The sequence below is a fragment of the Solanum pennellii genome, chromosome 10, assembly GCF_001406875.1.
Source record: "Solanum pennellii chromosome 10, SPENNV200".
Taxonomy (NCBI): Eukaryota; Viridiplantae; Streptophyta; class Magnoliopsida; order Solanales; family Solanaceae; genus Solanum; species Solanum pennellii.
The window spans coordinates 60,413,576-60,434,192 of NC_028646.1; positions in this window are offsets into that span (position 1 = coordinate 60,413,576).

A 20,617-nucleotide genomic window follows, 5' to 3' on the forward strand; every position below is an offset into this window, starting at 1 on the left:
TGATCATAGATGTTCTAGTGGTGATGACTTCCAGATTTTGGGGAATAATAGATGTTGAATTTTAGAAGTTATTGAATTGTCTTTTTATTAATGAGTCTAAGTCTTCCGCATTACTTTCTGTTGATATTAAATTTAAATGTTAAGGTTTAGATTGGTTTGTTCGCTCACATAGGAGGGTAAGTGTGGGTGCCAGTCGCGGCTCGGTTTTGGGTCGTGACACATGTATGCACAACCTACCATGGTACTTCAACACACCATCTCCCCCTTTTTCGAAAGCTAATACTCTTTGCTTAAAAACATTTGCTTTCAAATCAAGCAAAGTGAGGTATTCTTTCACCTCTAACACTAGTGATGATTCTGCCCTATCGGTCACCACTATTCCTCCTTCTGTGAAATCCATAAGTCTGACTCATAGGCGTGCAAATTTGTGCACATCTTTGGCTAACCCCTCTTTTCTTGCTCATAATGGGCGGTTCTCCCCATAGATAACCTGCTTAAAGCATCAGCAACCACATTATCCTTAATTTGATGGTAAAGAATACTCATTGTCATAATCATTGAGTAATTATAACCACCTCTTCTGTCTAATATTGAGCTCTTAACTGGGGAACACATATTGTAAGCTCTTGTGATTAGTGAATATATCAACAAGAACACCATACAAGTAGTGTCGCCACTATTTAAAGCAAAACTATATCAGCCGATTCTATGTCATGGTTGGATAATTCTTCTCATGAATTTTCAACTGCCTTGAGGCATAAGCTATAACCTTTCCCTTCTGCATTATAACATAACCCAAAACAAGTCTAAATGCATCATAGTACACCACAAAGCCTTGAGTACCTTGTAGTAAAGTCAAAATCGGGGCAATAGTCAACCTCTTTTTCTTTTCATGAAGGCTTTACGCATAAGCTTCGTAAAATTGAAACTTAAAAGTCTTCTATGTCAGCTTGGTAAAATGAGATGAGATAGACGAAAACCCCTCAACAAGCCTTCTATAGTATACAGCCAAACCTAAGAAACTCCTTATATCTGTTAGAGACGTGGATCTAGGCCAACTCTGAACTACTTCTATCTTTTAGTTATCAACTCTAATTCTATAGCCGGATACTAAGTGGCCCAAAAATTCCACAAACTTAAGCCAAATCTCACTTGTTGAGAACTTAGTATATCACTCCTTACCTTTCAAAGTCTGAAAGACTATTCTATGATGGCTAGCATGATCTTCTTCATTCCTTGAATAGATTAGTATGTTAACAATGAAGATGATAACAAACATATCTATATAAGGTTTAAAGACTCTGTTCATAAGGTCCATTAATGATGCTGGTGCATTAGCTAAATCAAACAACATGAACAAAAAATCATAATGCCCATATCTGGTTCTAGAAGTTATCTTCAAAATATCAGATTCCCTAACTTTCAACTAATGGTAGTCAGATATGAGGTCTACTTTCGGAAAATAGGTTGCACCCTTAAGTTGATCGAATAAATCATCTTGGAATAGGAAACATATTCTTAATGGTAACCTTTAATTGACGGTAGTCTATACACATCCTAAGGAAACCATCTTTCTTTCTCACTAATAAGACTCAGATAATTCAATTCCGAAACTAGGATTGTTCCCCATTACATGTTCCCCGTCTCTAGCTCCAATCACTTATCTTAGGTTGGTATGTTTTATGGTAGATTAGGTATGAAGTGTGATTTTCGTGATAACGTGTTCATGATTATATGTTCGGAATTGTATGAACAAAGAAGTATGTCTGCCGAAATTTCGTGAAAAATGTATGTGTGTGCTGTGATATGATTCGTTTTTTAGACTTAAAATTGATATTTTTTTATGGTTGAATTTTATGTGTGAATGTTTGTGTAAATCATGAGGTGTAAAAGTCGTGTAATGTTGCTGGATTTAATGGTAATTCTTTTCAGAATATAATCATAAAATGAATACACTTAAAGATGCACCAAATGATCCACGAAATGCCTTAAGAATTAACGTATGAATGATGATAAAAAGAAGTTGAATCTAGTGAACAAATTTCCAGCATTTGGTAGATTGGGTTCGGCCAGACAAAGTGGTACAAAATTCAATGAAAATTGAATGTAAAATAAGTGAGATCACTAAAGATTGAATCCAATACATCATTACATGAAAACTACAAAAAAAATCAACAAAAGATTGATAGGAAAATGGATTGGAGTCTCGGTAAAGGATGAGGAAAATTAGCTATGTTTTTTTTAAATAATTAAATGTGAGGTTATTGGGGATTGAAACCATGACCTTACAAAATGAAAATTACATAAAAATTTCATGAGAAAAATCAAAGGAAAAATAGATGTGGTGAGTGGGGATTGAACCCACAACCTCTTGAATGGATGAGAGAGTTAGAAGAAAAATAAAGGAGAACATAAAATGTGGAGAGTAGGGATTGAACCCACAACCTCTTGAATGGATGAGAGAGTTAGGACAAAAACAAAGGAGAAAATAAAATGTGGAGATTGGGGATTGAACCCACAACCTCTTGAATGGATGAGAGATTTAGGAGAAAAATAAAGGAGAAAAATAAAATGTGGAGTGTGGGGATTTAACCTGCAACCTCTTGAATGGATGAGAGAGGTAGGAGAATAATAAAGGAGAAAATAAAATGTGGAGAGTGGAGATTGAACCCAAAACCTCTTGAATGGATGAGAGAGTTAGGAGAAAAATAAAGGAGATCATAAATGTGAGGACTGGGGATAGAACCCACAACCTCTTGGATAGGTGAGAAAATTAAGAGATAAATTTGAAAAAAAATAATGATCTTGTGGGGGATTTAACCCACAAACTCCTTGCCTTAAAATGAAAAAAGAGAGGAGAACAAGAATGAAATATTATGGGGTTTATGGGAATCGAACTAGGGTCTCCCAAATCTGAAAAATGCAATTATCAGGTTTTAAATAAGATTAAGTGTTGTTCAAGGGATTCGAAATCGGGTTCCATTGCCCAATTCCGTATTGACACATAAGTCATACGTAAAAAAAAAATTTAATAAATGCTGCCTATAATGATTGAAATCAATACCTTGGAATATCTACAAGATGCATAAGTCTTGTACCACACAATATTGGGTAAACATGAATTACTTAGATAAACTATGAATGAAGCCTCATGGCTTGTATGTATGGACTCATAAGTCTAGCATACATTTAAAAGTAAGTCAGACTAAGATGTATGTGATAAAATGATGTAACCTTAGAAGGGTTAAGTAAGAGTGTGAAACACACTAATTGGCCAAGTGCATTGACATATGATGAAATGAACATTCACGTAAAGGGGTGAGTAAGTATCAAAGAAAATGTGTTAAAGTTAATGAATGAGGTGACAATATGATAAGAGGCTAATGTGAAATATGAGAGCAATCTCAAATGAGCCTAAGTAAATGTTACCAAGACGTACTCACCTCTGAGAGTGTAAAGCTAATGAAGGGACCAGTCTCTATGAACACTCTAATGAAAGTATTGAAGTAAATGCATACCTAATACTGATGATGAGATGAGAAATCATCTAATAAGCTATGATGTCCTCATGCTAGAAGCCAGATTCCATGATGTATGAGTTGAATGTTATGGAACTTTATATTGAGCACCAAAAGGCTAGCTATGAGCGGTGATGCCTTCCTCCGGGGAAGGGCGGAGCTTCACGTAACCCTCATGAGATGATATTGTCCGGCATGCCACGTATGTGTCTCCTTATATCTCCTAGTCTTTGAACTTATACTGCCAATATAGGGATCTAGCAAGGTTCAATTCCCTATATACGTTGGTATGTTTTGGTTCAGTTTGGCTGGTGATTCCACCTCTTTTCGATGCGAGGATTACACACTGGATTTTATGATGCTCACATGATCTATGTCTGTTAAGGTTAAAGTTCCCATAGAAAGAATGAGGCCAGCCTCAACGAATGCACATAATGAAATGAACGACACCAAAGGTGTTAGGATAGGATAATCAAGAGGAGAGCTAGACTTAAGTAATAACACTAGGTTATTCTTGGTCATTGCTCATCGAACTTGATAGGAGTTTTAAACTACATCTTAGGTATGACTGGTGGCAGCACTACTATATGAAAGAATGAAAATGAAGTACGTATGAATGAATGAAGCAGTCTCTGTGTTTGTTAATGGAGGCTCCCTAGTTGAGGTCCCATATGTTGAGCCCTCATTTTGGGAAGAACTAATTTCAAGTCCATGTTTCCAAGGTCTCATGACATATGAAATAATGATATGAACTATGTGATATGATATGTGTAATATGTTATGTGCTATTTGCAAAATGATAAGTATGATGATGCATGTTACTCTCAAGGCATGACTTTCCTAATCTGATATTGACAAGTCCACTGACTTGACTTTCCATAATTCATATCGATAGGAAAGAGCTCTTCTTAATCATGTATGTCCTTGGTGTGTGCTTGCATACACTCATACTTTGTACAAGTGTGTACTAATCCCATACAACTATAAACTTTTAGGTGCAGGCACAGGCGGATGTTAGAGCTTACGATACGACGCTGCACCTATCCGGACATGGAGCATTCATCCAGACTTGGCAGGCCCTCATGATTTTGAGGACGCTTGCCCATTATAATCTATCTTAGATATAGGTTTGAGTTAAAGGAGTATTTTCCACTAGCGTTTCTTTCTCATTTTATTTAAGACATTGTATTGGTGCCATTTTGACAAGTATACACTTAATGCTGTATTGGACTATTTCTTTCATTTGATGATCTTATTATTACATGGTTGATTGTGAATGTTTATGAGTTTAAGTAGAATGTATTATATGAATGCTAAGTAAAAAAGTTCAGATTTTCCCCTAAAATTAACCTAGATGAAGTAGCGATGACGTATGTAGGCTTGTCTACGACCTCTGAGAGGCCAATGACGCCGGTCACGTCTGGGGTCTAGACCCCGGTCGTGACACCGACAACAATCAGTTAAGATATACAGTCATGATAAAACGGTCTAGTTCATGCGGCCAACGCATCCTATAACCGGTCAAATGTTTAAGACCTGAACTGCCTTATGGATCCACTACGAAACTGTGAAAAGGAATCATCTAAAAAGTATGACCCTTTTCTACCCAAGGTGGCTAACATGGTTTACAGTGGATGTGAGTTATCTGAACTCTCCCCCATATCCGTGTTCAATACTACTCCCAAAAATAAACTGGCTCTTATGTTTAAAAACATACAGATTAGTGCTCAAAATTAGCTTTTTACAAATCTCTCTAGGAAATCATAGTATCCTCTTTTTTATATTAAAGCTAGCCATAGGCTCTGTGGAAGTCTAGCTTCTTTTCCTTCTCAAAGTTTGAAAACATGTTTCAATCCTTAGCGATTACTTAATTCCCTTATAACTCTTGAGAAGTGAACTCAATTTGATACTCTTTACTTACTTGAAACATTAACTCTTAGGAAACACTTAGTTCCCTTATACCTTTTGAGAAATGAGCTCAACTGTTTACTATGTCTTGACTTCAACTTTAAGTCTTTAAAACAAACTGAAAACGTTTGTGAAAGACATTAGAAACATCATTACTTGGACTTTTCCTGCTCAACAGCCCAACTTCGAAAAGTCATATCTCCCTCATACGACCTCCGGAATTCGCAAACTTGGCGTCTTTTGAAATATCTTCCGACGAGATGCCCATCCATATAAAAAATTAACCCAAATTCCTCCTGAGTTGGGAATTATAACAATTTGAAATTGACCAAAACTCACTTTTGTAATCTGGACAATTTCCAGATTTCATATTTATATCCGAATTTGATTCTTCTTGTTTGTCTTAGCATAACCTCGGTTTATCTGGAATATGAGATGTTGCATTAATAGTCTGCTTCTCTTTCTTGGCCCGCTAATACCATCCTTCTAATTTCATATCTACCTTACTGGAGGAAACTTGAACTTTATTATTTAAGAGGCTTATCATTTTCTATATATGATCACTTTCTCAAACTCTTAAGGGCAATGAATAATGTTTACATCAGTTTACTCAACATTGACAACTCATATATAGTATCGAGATGCACATGAAAAGTCATTAACTTAATTAGATTCTTGTTTGGCTACATAAAATCTCAGTTATACCTCTTAATACCCTTGTTAGTCTAATAATTAAGCCACAATTCATTATTATCATATAAGATTCATAATACCACACTTGTACCACTCACATTTATTGCAAAGTAACACCTTAATTCCTTACCTAATTTATGTCCAACCTACTAGACCATATCTCAAAACTAACATCTTCACCCTCATATTACCATTTTTTTTGTCATGAGACTCATATAAAATTAAAGCTTAGTGTCTAGTAATAAAAACGGCTATCATTATAATGACTCACATATTATAATAACTTACAATTGCTAGGCAAAATTAAGGGAAGACCTCATGATAAGTAGACAATATTTATCTCTTAGTGTACCTAGTTATATATTTTCATCACATTCCTTTTAAAAACCTCAGTACCATTTACCCATTCACTATACATCATTACCTAATTAGTTCTATTCATAAGGCTCTCCCTTCGAAGTCATATGTCTTGCTTAGATATATCACCTCATGACTACTTTGTCCTTCTATTCAACATTTATACTTGATTTTCACTAACGCAATGGCACATCAGCATAAATTCATTTCGAGTTAAATTATACTCTAACTCATCCTAAATAGTAACATTCGTTTAACTTCTATCATAAAATCATTAAAATTATTATTCCAAAGTCCACGCATAAAGGAAAAACTCCACATTAATGAATTACTAGGTATGTGACAACGACTAGACACTTTACTCAATAATTATCTCCATTTCTTAGGTTACTATACTTCTAAATATATACTTCTATCTTTGGACACTTCCACTATTACTGGTTCATAATATCGCAAATCACATTATCTTTCGGGTAGCAACACTAACCAAGCACTCTTAAAAAACATTTCCCTCTTAAAGGGATTCACCTGGAAAAAAAGTTTAAAGAAGAGAATTAGAGTGCATATGTTTGTTTTTAGCTTGAACGCTTGATTTAAATGAATAAGAATGCTTTTTTTTCAAATCAATACACTTATACATACTGATGGGCTTCTCTAAACCTAGTTTAAGTCTATTTGACTTTCTAAAGACTTCATCTGAGAATAACTCATCGATAATGATTTGGGCTTTGATATTCCGACCAAGTTGAGAATGAATGGTAGTCTAATGGATTTTAGACATGCATGATTTTGAATAACATTCTTATGACACAGTTCAATTGCATAATCTTGAGTACGAAAGAATGAGAAACATCTCCTAAATGTGTTGTAGCCTCCTTATAATAAGTGTAGTTCACAACCATTTCCATAAGCTAAATTATACTAGAGTACACAACTTCATAGACACCCTAAGACAATTTGAACTATTTAATCTAATAACAAGTTTGTCATGCTCCAAGCCTATACCTAGGACATGGCGACACTTAATCATTACTTGTCCGAAGCAAACTTTTGGCATGATGATTACATAGAGGAGAACTATACATACATGCGGAAGCCTTATAAAGTAGACAATATCACTAGTGGGTTGGGATGTTACAAAATTGTACCAAAATCACTCCTCTATTAGTGTTGTCAATGTGCGTGAAAGTTAAATTAAGTTTAGGAAAATCTCGATAAGATTGGTTTAATCTCAGTGTTGAGTCTAGGAAAATCCCATACGGTAGGGCAAACCTCAACGAGGAAGCTGAGTCTATAGAGAGGGTGTATGTGACAACCCAGGTTAATATTAGAATTCTCACATCAACAAAACATCGAAGAGATGTTGGGTATATATGTAAATAAACAATACCAACTAGTGATGCATTTTAAGTCATGTCGGCGTAGGCCCAAAACGGATAATATCACTAGCAGGTTGAGTCGTTACTTTTGATCATGTAATTATTTGGTCAGGGGGTAATTAAGTGTAATTAGCATGGAGTAACTACACTCTCCAATTCTCAGTGAGGGACTATGAAGTGTTGTTAATTACATGATGTAACTACACGCTGATGACTTTTTAATTTATTTTCTTATTTTTTTTATTTTATTTAATCTTAAATTCTACTCCCTCTATTCCAATTTATGTGACACATTTCTCTTTACGAGAATCAACCAATTTAAGTTTGACCAAGATTTTGCTCTTGAAATCTTCATATAGTTTAAAATGAAATATATATTTGATAACTACATAAAAAGTACTTTAAATTACAATAATTGATTATTAAAAATATTTAAAAGATATATGAAAAATTTACGGTGAAATATAGACTTGTTTGAATCTTGACATTTGAAATGTGTCACATAAATTGGGAGACACAGATTATTATTTTAAACCACTATACGTACCCGCGTGTTGTGCAATTAGTTGATATATGTAATCATAAATATTGATTTATTGATAATTTTTAAATTTAACTAGTTATAAAGATAATATTGTTGAGAGAATGTTAATTTGCAAATTTGTATTTTATAATAATATCTATGTAAATGAATAAATATATATGCTTAGTTCATTGTCTAAATTTTACAATAAAAAGATAAATTTTATATTCTAGTATCATTGCTCTTGAAGAGATAGAGACAAAATTAATAAGTTCTTTTATTATCAACAGATAATGACTTTTTCATTTTGTCTCTACTTTTGTTTATAAAAAAATAATTAAAATTCAAGTTATCACTAATTTAAAACATAAATCATAATTATCTAAATGCAATTGTGTCTTACATAATCACGACATTAGTAAAGAACAATTGAAACCTACATATTATGGAAAATAATTATTATACATAGTGATAAATCATTTTACTATACTAAAAAGATTCTCTAAAATTAATCGATACATTATACATGTAATATAGATATAATAAATTAAACTTCCACAGTTCAAGAGAAAAAAACTTAACAAAATAAGTTATATTAAAACAACGTATTAGAAGTCCAATAATTTTTTACAGTCAACTTTTTTTAGTTTTAAATTTCTATTACAATACATTACAATATATGTCCCTTTAAAGATAAATAAATCAATTTTAACCCATATGGGAGATAAATTGATCTTGTAATTGTTATATTGATATAGTTGCTAATTTTCTATAAAATAGAGTTTATAGAAAGTGTGATGTAATTTTTTAGTGGACGTTTAATTTTTAGTTTGTAACTTTCTTATTTTTAATTTGTTAATTTTTTTTTGGATTTTCAATTTACAAATTAAAATACTTTGAAGTACAAAATTTATAAAAGGAAAAAATAAGTATCTATTTTTGGATTTTCGATTTAGAAATTAAAATATTTTAAATTATGAATTTTTTTAATGGAAAAAGAAGAATTCGAATTAAAATAATGAGTATGAAAAATTTCACAAAATTAGGATTGTTTTATTTTTTAAATTTAAATATTACTTTAAGTTATTGTTTGGAATTTGTTTGTGTTTTGGCTAAAAAATATCCCACTTTTTTTGGTTGGCTCACAAATGCCCTTACTTTAACTAATACCACCAAGCATTCCATGTGTATTTTTCATTTGTCATGTGACCAATCAACATAAATATCCACTATGGAAAATCCCCATTTAAAATCAACCCTAACCCTTACTCTAATTTACAAGTAAATATAAGACCTACTCTGAGTGTTCGGTTGGATCAAAGAGGCGCTGGATGATGATGATCCTAGTTACTTGCGTCTGTATCATAGCAAGATGCAGACCAACTGGCCTAAGTACGTTGAATATACGAGTATGTGAGTTGATATTTTAAAACAACTTAAGTAAAGTTTTAGAAGGAACACTTATCTTTAGATGTACTTTATTGATAATTTTATGATATTTAGATGTTCTTTAGAGTGTTGGAATAAACTAAGAAACATAGGTACTTCACTTAAGAATTAGTACGAAAAGGTGGAGGATGAATAGGGAGAACTAACGTCCCTAGCGCTCTCAGAGGCGTGGAGCTACATCCCTCAATGTTTAGAGATCTTTCTATGGCGCTCAGATTGGCACGATGCGTCACAAGCCAAAGATGAGAAGAACTTTTGTGGCACTCTGGTAGGCGATGCCCCAGCTAGAAAATTCTGACCTTGCACCTTCATTTTTCATCTCTAAACCCTCTAAACTTCCATGGTTCTGTTCCCAAACACTTAGGACATTAGTACCCTCAATACCCAATAGATTTAACTCAAAAAACAACCTGAAATTATGAATCAAATCAACACTAGGCATTCAACAACTCAACAAAAAAGAATTCAACAATGTTCTTCAAGAACTTCACATACTAACATGAAAACAACTCACCAACCACTGAACTGAAACAAATTTGTTGTGTGGGTGAATGAACCTAAAAAAAAATGACCTCAGATACCTTTATAGGGATCACCCTCGAGGAATTTCACTCGCAAAGCTTTGACGTTTTTGGCAAATTCATAACTTTTGTCCCTTTCTTTCTTCTTTTCACTCTTCTCCAGGTCTTAAACTCAACTAATTTAGTTTTATTTACCCTAATAATTCCCTAAAAACAAGTCATGAAATTATTTAGAGAAAATAAGATTGTTTATTCTTTGTTCTTTTAATTATTCATAAATATTTTTATGTGTTTATAGAAGAAGTAAATTATATTGTTTAGTCTTTGTTCTTGTTATTGGCATGTTATACACTTGATAGCCCTTCCTCCATAAAAATGTATATGTTTTTACGAAGGAGGGGGGAGGGGAGTTGATAATCTTATGTTAATATTTGTCTAGCTCCAATTTGATTAGATGTTCTTGAAAAGACAAAGTTCTTGAAACAACATTTTAGAAATACCGCTTCAACAATTTGATATCTCAATAAGAGGGAAAACGTAGTCATCGTACATCAGGCCAAAAATCATTAAAGGAATCTCAACAAAAGAGTAGCAATAGAAAATATGGGACAATGCCCCGTCTTAAAAATAATATTCCTAATAAAATCCAAAAAGCACCAGTGTTTCCATTTTGAACTACCAACACCAGCAACATTTTTGCCACACGGCAGAGTTCAAGTCAAAAGAAACTCTATCCTTGACAATTTCAGGTTCAACCCCACTACCCCAACATTAAGAATTCATTAAATAACCCATTTTTTAAATTGAAAAATAGTATTGGTGGTGTGCTTCAACAACATCAGTATAGTCCATTACTGGAAATGTTTGGTTTAGTGGTGTGCTTCAACAACATCAATATAGATCATTATTGGAAACATTACTCATATGCCTGACTCGACATTTAACACTTGGAATCATCATACTCAAAGTTAGTACAACTTGGAAATCCATGTAGGTCATAAAACAACACATTCAGATAGAAAATAATGTTTGTTAAAGGTATTGTAAATTTGACGATTAATGACTATAATTTGAATGTGAATGCAGGAAATACAAACATTAATTTAGGTAGTACAACGATGTCTTATATTTAGGCTGAAAATGCGACTAGTGATACACTTGGAACAATAAATGCTAATTTTCAGCAACATATTGCTGAACCAAATATGTCTTATCCTAGCAACATAATCGCGACAAATAAGAGTGGGATAGAAGGAAGTGATTCAAACATTTCCAATAATAGTCTACGTTTATGTTGTTAAAGCACACAATCAACAATTATTTTCATAGAAAGAATGGGTTATTTAATGAATTCTCAATGTTGGGGTAGTGGGGTTGAACCTTAAATTGTGGAGGATTTCATATGTAACTCTCTCCTCTGCAAAATAGTTGCTACTGTAGGGAGATGAATATGGACACTCTGGTCCTCTTTATATTTGATTATAAATATTATTTTAAGGACGCGGCATTAATGCTTGAGTAGGGTCTAATGAAAAGCATCTTCTGTTGAACAAAAGAACTATCTTTTGAGGCTTAAGCTTCCTGTCTAGTGGTAAGAGCATAGCATGTGATATGTGGGTGAGGCACACTACATATACATAGATAAAAGTTTTTTATTTAAGTGGAAAATGATAAAGTGGCGGGATAATTATCCGTCAAGTTTCAAACTATGTGCCGATAACCCTCGAGATTTCTTGGTTACCAAAATAAGAAAAAGAAAAAGATCAGCACTTGTTCTGATATATTATGGCACAAAGTTATTTATAGAGTTATTAATCTTGATTGGTCAATGTACAGTCTAATCTGTTTCAAATATTATTAACCACTAGGCTATTAAAAACATTGAACTTGAATGAGTATGCTATTTGTTATCACAGTGTAATATCTTTGTCTACGGAAAGAAGATGTTAACAAAAGAATGCTAACACTACACCCTTTTAGGCCTACAGCCACACTAATTCTTGACTACACTTGTAAAGTGTTGCCTAAAGTAGTTTTGGGAACGCTTTTAAAGCGTAGCTGAAATTTTTAACTTTTAGCTACAATAATTTTGGCAACACTTTGAAAGTGTACTCTTTAATGGTATAAGATACACTTTATAAGTGTTGTTACAATATGATATAATTGGCAACACTTATTTACATATATGGCCACACTTCTAAAATGTCCTATTTTTATAATTGAAAAAACAACACCTTATAAGTGTTGCCTTAAAAATTTTCAATAAAATTTTATATTCCCTCTAATATTTTAACACTCCCTCCCATTTATATTGGCCAAAAAAATTGACATTAATAAATGATAAACCTTAACTTTTTCACTTCACTTTACTCTGTCACTGCACTTTAAAGGTCATAAAACAAGTAATAAAACATAAAAGTTCAAGGTCCAAATATGATTTTTTTTTGGGAGAAAAAACGCTCTGCCCAGCTCATTCAAGATATCCCAATTTCTAGAATGAAAAATTTCCCACTCAGCTAAAGATATTGAAGCTCCAAATTTTAAATTTTCATGAAGCAAAACTATAATTTTTTTCAGGTTTCAAGATTTTGTTGTTCATCTCAGACATTCAAAATCTGATGATTTTTTTTCTTGAATATCAGAACACACGATTCAGTTAAGAAGATGATTTCTTAAAGATTCGTTACATTGAAGGGATTTTGTTTGGTAAAACGTTTATCTTTAAACTTCGGCGTTTACGGTTTCTGGGTTTATTGCTTGAGCGTTGTTACATAATTAGCATTAGGGTTTTATATTCTTATCTTTGTTGATACGATTTTTATTTTTATTTTTGGAAGTATTGCTCGTAGTTCTTACCTACATCAGTTGATTCTTTGTCGTGTGGGATTCATGGCTGTAACTCCAGCGTATATACATAGATTGTTATTGGTCGTTAATGGAGGAAGAAAATCTCAAGCGTAGAGAGCATTTCTGGAAGTCTGGAATGAGTGCTTTTTAGGAAGATGTCGATCAGAGTAATAATAATGGTACTGTACAAACGGAGAGACAACACGAATGCGGTCATCAGTAATACATGTGAGGTTCATGGCTATAAGTCGAGGTAATGGCACTTATGAGGTTCTGTCATACACATATATTCTCAGATTCTAAGCAGAAGCTGTAACAGGTTTGTAATTTTTCCATCAAAAGGTATTTTTCTTTTCTTCAGATTATAAGCAGAAGCTCTAAGATTTACGAAGAAATACAACTTTACTTATGTCTGTGACTCTCACTTTGATATGATATCCTGCCTTAGAATATCCAGCACTACATATTTTACCATTGCTATTATGTTACCCTTATTCCTGAGTATAGTTAGTATTCAAAATTTGTAGATAGTGGAAAAGGTAGTATCTTGTGTTGGTATGCACGCCTGAAGTTTCTTTCTTTGACTGGGTCGACAGATCTCGTGACGGGACGTCGTGGTCACGACGAGCCGTCGTGGACCTCGCGACGGGCCGCCGTGGACTTCGCGACGGGCCGTCGTAGTCATGAGAGGTCGTCGTGGTCATGACAGGCCGTGGTCATGACGGGCCGTCGTGGTCATGACGGGCCGTCGTGGTCATGACACGCCGTCGTGGTCATCCATTGTGGTCATGACGGGCCATCGTAGACTCTGTCGTCCCATACTTGCAAGTTTCTTCTGCTACTTCTCTGATCTTCATGACGAACATGCAGGAAGGACCGTCATGGCTACGACGGTCCATCACGCTTTCCGTTACAGCTCAAATTTCAAATTGATTAATTGTTAAATTTCTTAATTTTGTGTTCTTTCTTGATGGAACAGACTTGTTAACTAGAGGAATTGATATTCAAGCATTTAACGTTGTTATCAATTCTGATTTTCCTAAGAACTCAGAAACGTATTTGCACAGGGTATGTATAACAGATCTTTGATCTTGCTTATTGACTTATATATTGTTTTTGCTATTTCATCATTGGGAATTTATTGTTAGTGGCTTTAGTTTGAATTGAGCTAAGGTTTTGTTTCTCTTGACCACTATTCATCTTTCTTGTTTGGTATGGTTGAAGTGTAGTTTTACTATGTCAGATTTAGTTTCCTTGTTTGATCGTGTGGAACATATTAACTACACAAGGAAACTAATCTAATTTTCTTTGATTTTTGCTGCTGCTGTAATCTACAATCTGGACTTGTGTCTCTTTAGTTGTTCTTAATGTATTTGGTTTAAATTGAGCTAAGGTCTTGTTTCTTTTGTTTCACTGTTTTTTTTTTGGCATTTGTATAGATAATTGGCATGGTATGGAATCTGCAATCTGCAGATTTGTTGTTAATGTTTTCTGTAACTGCTGCCTCTATATATATATATTTCTGTCAGTAAAGTCTATTTTCTTTCTTATTATATAGAATATCCATGTTATAACCATAACTTTTGACATCCTAGTAGAAGGCATGCTTCCATAACTACAAACAAATAAACAAATAATTATTAGGAGAATCTAATTGTTTGTGTCTCCTCATTAATTCCTTTTTTCTTTAGTGTTCGTGTTAGTTTGCGTGCATCATGGTTATTGTATAATACCAAATATTATATATTGTTTCTGATGAAGTTTGAACCCTAATGCAATTATTCATTGTTGTTGAACTCATTTGGAATTCTAGACACCTAAGGAAAGATCATCTACTTTGAACATCAAAAGACAAGTAGGCATCTACTTTGAACATCAAAAGATGCAATCTAATTTTCTGTAACTGCTGGATTTAATGCCTCTCTATATTGTTGCAATCTGAACTTCTTACCTCTTCTATATAACTGCAAATATCTTATTTGTGTAGGGAAATGGAGGTGATCAAATTTGAAGTGGATGATGAAGAGTTTTTGAACTATTGTAAAAGTTTAAATACATATTTGATTTATTGTGTAAACATTTAGAATATTGATGTATAAGTATGGGTATGTACACAACACATACTATCTTTTGGTTGTACATGAAATATTTCTCGAAGTTTATTTGAAATATATAGCTTCAATTTAATGATTAATTAGTTCATTTTGTGTTTTAGGTCACTTGTATGTATGTAAATATATTATATATATTTGTGCTACATGTAGGCTTATAAATGTTGAAGTTACACTTTGTAAGTGTTGCTCTAGGTAGATAAAAAGTTACACTTTGAAAGTGTTGCTATAGATGACCAATAAAAGGCAACACTTTTTTAGTGTGACCAATTAATCTTAAAAGGCAACGCTTTTAAGTGTAGCCTAACAAAAAATAGGTGTTGCTAATGCACGTCTTCAAAGCGTGCCCTTATACCTATTTGGCTACGCTTTATAAGTGTAGCCAAAGATGGCAACATTTAAAAACTGTTGCCTAATGTCTAAGGTTACGCTTCTTTTGGGCAGCCACTAAAAAGTGTTGCTGAATGTCCAAAAGTGTAGCCTTTTATCAAAGGCCACACTTTTTGCTAGTTTAGGCTACACTTACGTGGTGTTGTTGTAGGCCGAAAATGGTGTAGTGTAAAGATATTCATTGGTCTAGCGTTGTAATTTTTCTTTGGTCATTCTTATTTTTTGATGAAAGCCCTTTGACCGTTAATGCTAATTTAGGATTTCTAGGAAGTTGTCTATGAGTGGACTGGGAAATGTCGGAGTTTCCAAGGAACGGGATTTATAATTTACTACAACAAACGAGGGAATCAGACCATGTGTAAATGCATACCTTGCCTTTGAATCGGTACAAGCACCTTATTCCTATTTCACGTTTGCATTATATTTTCATGATCATTATTTTCCTTCTTTGTTCTTCTTTACTTTGAAAAGAATGGAATGCATACTCATTCATTCAAGGCTTTTTTGTATATAGTAGTATGCAGGAAGCTTTATATTCTTATGTAGTACAAATTGTGAAAAGTACTTGATATTTATTTCATGTTTATAAAATTAGATGCATTATAATGATGTTACCATATCATTTCAGAATACAATAACAACCATGTCTCAATTCCAAGCAAGTTGGGGGTGACTACAGTTGCATATACAGAAATTCTTCAAAAGTCTTCAAATTTTAAAGAAATCAATAAAAATATTGATGAATGGGTGCCAAAAATTTATTAATCAAACTACACAATATTGACCTAAATCATAAAAATAGGGTAATAAACCTACAATTTTATAACGAAAAACTAAAATGAGAGATCAACACTTTGTCTAGTATCATGTGGCACAAAGTTATTTACATAGTTACTGACCATGATTGGTCAATATACAGTCTAATCTGTTTCATATTTTATCCACCGCTAGACTACTAATAATATTGTCACGAATGAAGGTGCTATTTGTTATCACAGTGTAATATCATTGTCTACGTAAAGAAGATGTTTAAAAGAGAACAATAAATATATTCACTGGTCAAGGTTTGTCATTTTTTTTGGTCATTCTTATTTTTTTATGAAAGCCCTTTTGTCAGTATTGCTACTTTAGGATAGCAAGGAAGTCGTCTATGGGTGGACTGGGAAATGGCTAATCGCATGGCTACTGAACTCTCTATGTGTAGTAACTAATATCCCTTCTTAGTTTTCTTTATGAGATGCTTATCTTAGCCTCTTTCTGCTTCTATATAATTCTTTATATAATTTTTACCCGTATTGACCTATAAAGTCTCTTATTTTATTTGTCAATAGTATGACTTCTCTTTCTTAGCCCACTATTACAATCCTTCTAAGTTCATATCTACCAAACTAGAGGAAACTTGAACTTTATTTAAGACGCTTATCATTGCCTATATATGATTCCTTATACCAGACTCTTAAGAGTAATAAATAAAGCTTACATTAGTCTACTTCACATTGATAACTAAAATAATTATCGAGATGCACATTTATCATTAACTTAATTAGAATTTTGTATGACTACATAAAGTCTTAGGTACATCTTTTAATCCACTTCTTAAGCTAATAACTAAGTAAAAATTTATTACTGGAACATCTCTATTCTAGATAAACTAAGGTTAAGCTAAGAAAACAAGAAGAATCAAATCTGGAAATAAGTAAGGAAATCTTTAAAACTTTCATATTTCAAAAATGAGTTTTGGTCATTTTCATATGTCCAAAATTCTTATCTTAGGAGAATTTTAGTGAGTTCTTTATATGGATGGAAAGCTCGTCGGAAGAGCTTTCCAACAATGCTATGTTTGAGAATTTCCTCGTATAAGGGAGATATGACTTTCGGAAGTTGGGGTTATTGAGCAGCGAAAGTTCCAAATCCGGATTTGTTAAGGGTGTTTTGGTCTTTTCCTAAGTTAATTATTAAATTCGTTTTTGGGGTAATATGTTGGGGTCTAAACTTATACCATTCAGGTTACACACTTAGAAAATAAGCTAAGGCTTTGAGAGAAAGGAGAAAAGAGGAGAAAGAATAAGAAGACGCAAGAACGCCAAGAATTCGTTTGTGGATTTCATTGACAGTAATCCCTAACAAGGTATGTGAGATCAGTTGATGTTGGTTTCATTAACCCACCCTCCAATTTGATTCATTATTGAAATGTATAGTCAATAGAAAGGAAATCTTGAAGTTCTTGATGAAATGATTGATGTTCTTGTTGGTTGAATTGTTGTTGATCTCTGTTAATTTTAATCCACGTTTTCGGACTGTTTTTGAGTCTAAACAATAGGTTAATAAGTTATATAGCTATCCTAAGTGTTTGTGGTGGGACCCGTGGGAGTTTTGGATGGTTTAGTTGTGAAAAAAACGAAGAAGAAAGTTAGAAAACCCGGTTGATAGATGCTGGGGTTCCGCGGGTGCAAAACCCCTCAGGACAGAGTCTGTCCATCAGGCTCTGGCACGCCGCGCCTGAGGAAAACCTCTGTCCATCAGGCTAGATGCTCCACGCCACTCAGAATGCCAGGAGCCCTTGGAGTTCCCGTTCATTCCCTATCATTTTGTACTAGTTCCTAATTGATGTACCCTTCATTCCTAATTGATTCCAACACTCTTGAGTACATCTAAATATCACGAAATCATCCATAAATAGGAGATCATGATCCTTGAATCCATAATCCTATACTGGGAAAGTTAAGATCAAAGTTAAGGAAGCTAAGAGCGGAGTCTACGAGTTCAGAAGCAAGTCAAAGTAATATTATCAAGTTTTCTAAAGTCTCTCACAAATATTTTCACTTTGTTTTAAAGACATAAACTTCAAGTCAAGAAAGAGTAAATATTTGAGTTCATTTCTCAAAAGTTATAAAGGAACTAAGTATTCCCTACGAGTTAAAGTTTCAACTAAGCAAAGAGTATCAAGTTGAGTTGACATCTCAAGAGTTATAAGGGAACTAAGTAGTCCCTAAGGATTTAAACCAAAATGTTTTCAAACTTTTGAGAACGAAGGGAAGCTAGACTTCCACAGAGCCTATGGCTATCTTTAACATAAGAAAGAGGAAACTATGGTTTCTAAGAGAGCTTTTTAAAAAGCTATGTTTTGAGAACTAATCTCAAACCACAGAATCTATATGTTTTTAAACATGGGAAAAGGGTCTGATATACCCCTCAACTTTGTCATTTAGAGCTGATATACCCCTTGTTATGAAAGTGGCTCATATATACCCCTACTTGTAAACAAATGGCTTACATATACCCTTTTCCTCTAACGGAAATGAAAAAATAATAATTTTAATCTAAATTTTTATTATTTTTTTCCAAAAAATATACTCCTATATGAGTAAATTTAATCCTCGCCAAACATATTTTTTTGACTTTTTTTTTTCAATGACTAATTTATAATTATTATTTTGATAATCAAATTTATTTATGTTTCACTAATATTCTTCTAAAACTTATTGTAGATGAACAAATGTTTTCTTCGAATACGAAATTAAATTACAATACACAAAAAAAAAAGTTAATCTTTTTGTCTCTTTAAAATAAGGAGTGAAAGAAAAAATAAAATAAGAATAAGAAACTCAAATAGTTATAATAAAAGAAGTCAAAAAATTATTTATGTATGAAAAAATTAAAATATACCTTGAACTTTGATAGAAAAATCATATATATACCCTTAAATAATTTTTTTAAAAATATTAGAAGTAATAAATATAAATTTTAAACTAATTTATTAACTTCCGTTAAATGAAGGGTATATGTGAGCCATTTTGTAATGGCAGGGGTATATGTGAGCCGTTTGTATAACGGTAAGGGCATATATGAGCCACTTTTATAACGAGGGGTATATCTACTCCAAATGACAAAGTTGAGGGGTATATCAGACCCTTTTCCCTTTAAACATAAGAGGCAGTATATTTGTGGGAGTAGTATTGAGCACCGATATGGGGGAGAATTAAGATAATTCATAGCCCCCATAAACCATTGTAGATACCATGGGTAGAAAAGGGTCATACACTTTAGATAATTCCTTTTCACAATTTACTAGTGGATTCATTAGGAAGTTCAGGTCTTATTCCTTTGCCCGGGTATAAAATACGGATATATCGTGGTTTCACGGTATTATTAATACTTTTTCCTTAAGTTTAGTGTGTCCAAAAGCCTTTTTTGTGCAAATTTTTATATAAGTTTCTTTTTATTTTGCAGGAAATCTGTCCAAAGGTGAATGCGGAGATTTTGAGAGAAGAAATGAAGAAGAGACCACCTACGGAGCTTATGACGGTCCGTAGGTGGCAGCGTAGTGCAGCTGCTGAAGGAAGATGGGGAAGTCTGAACAAGTGTGGGGTTACGAAGCTTGTGACGGTCCGTCGTGTCTATGACGGTCCGTCCTGGAGGTTCGTCATGAAGTTCAGAGAAGTAATCCCAGTACTCATATTCAAAGAGTTGAAGTGTTTTGGAACGAAGACCCTCGACGGACCGTTGTGCATATGACGGTCCGTCATACTTTCCGTCGTGGGTAATGAAGAAGAGCAGCAGAAGAAATTGCATAAGTATGGGACGACAGAGTCCATGACGGTCCGTCGTGACCATGACGATCCGTCGCGAGGTCCGTCGACCCAGCCCTGTTTTGGCAAATTTCCAGCAAATAGAGTCCTTGTTTAATTAGGTTTTTATTTTTTATAAATAGTTCGAAAAACCTCGTTTTTGGGGTTAGACTCCGTATTGTAAGACTCCGTATAGTTAGACGCTGGATTATTAGTTAGACTCTGTATTATTAGGTTATCTTGAGACTTTTATCATCGAGTGTTGGTGATTTTTCTTGATTAATCAAGCGAACTTTCGGATTTTACTCTTTCTCATTGAAGTAAGTACATGAATTCTTATATCATATATTTGA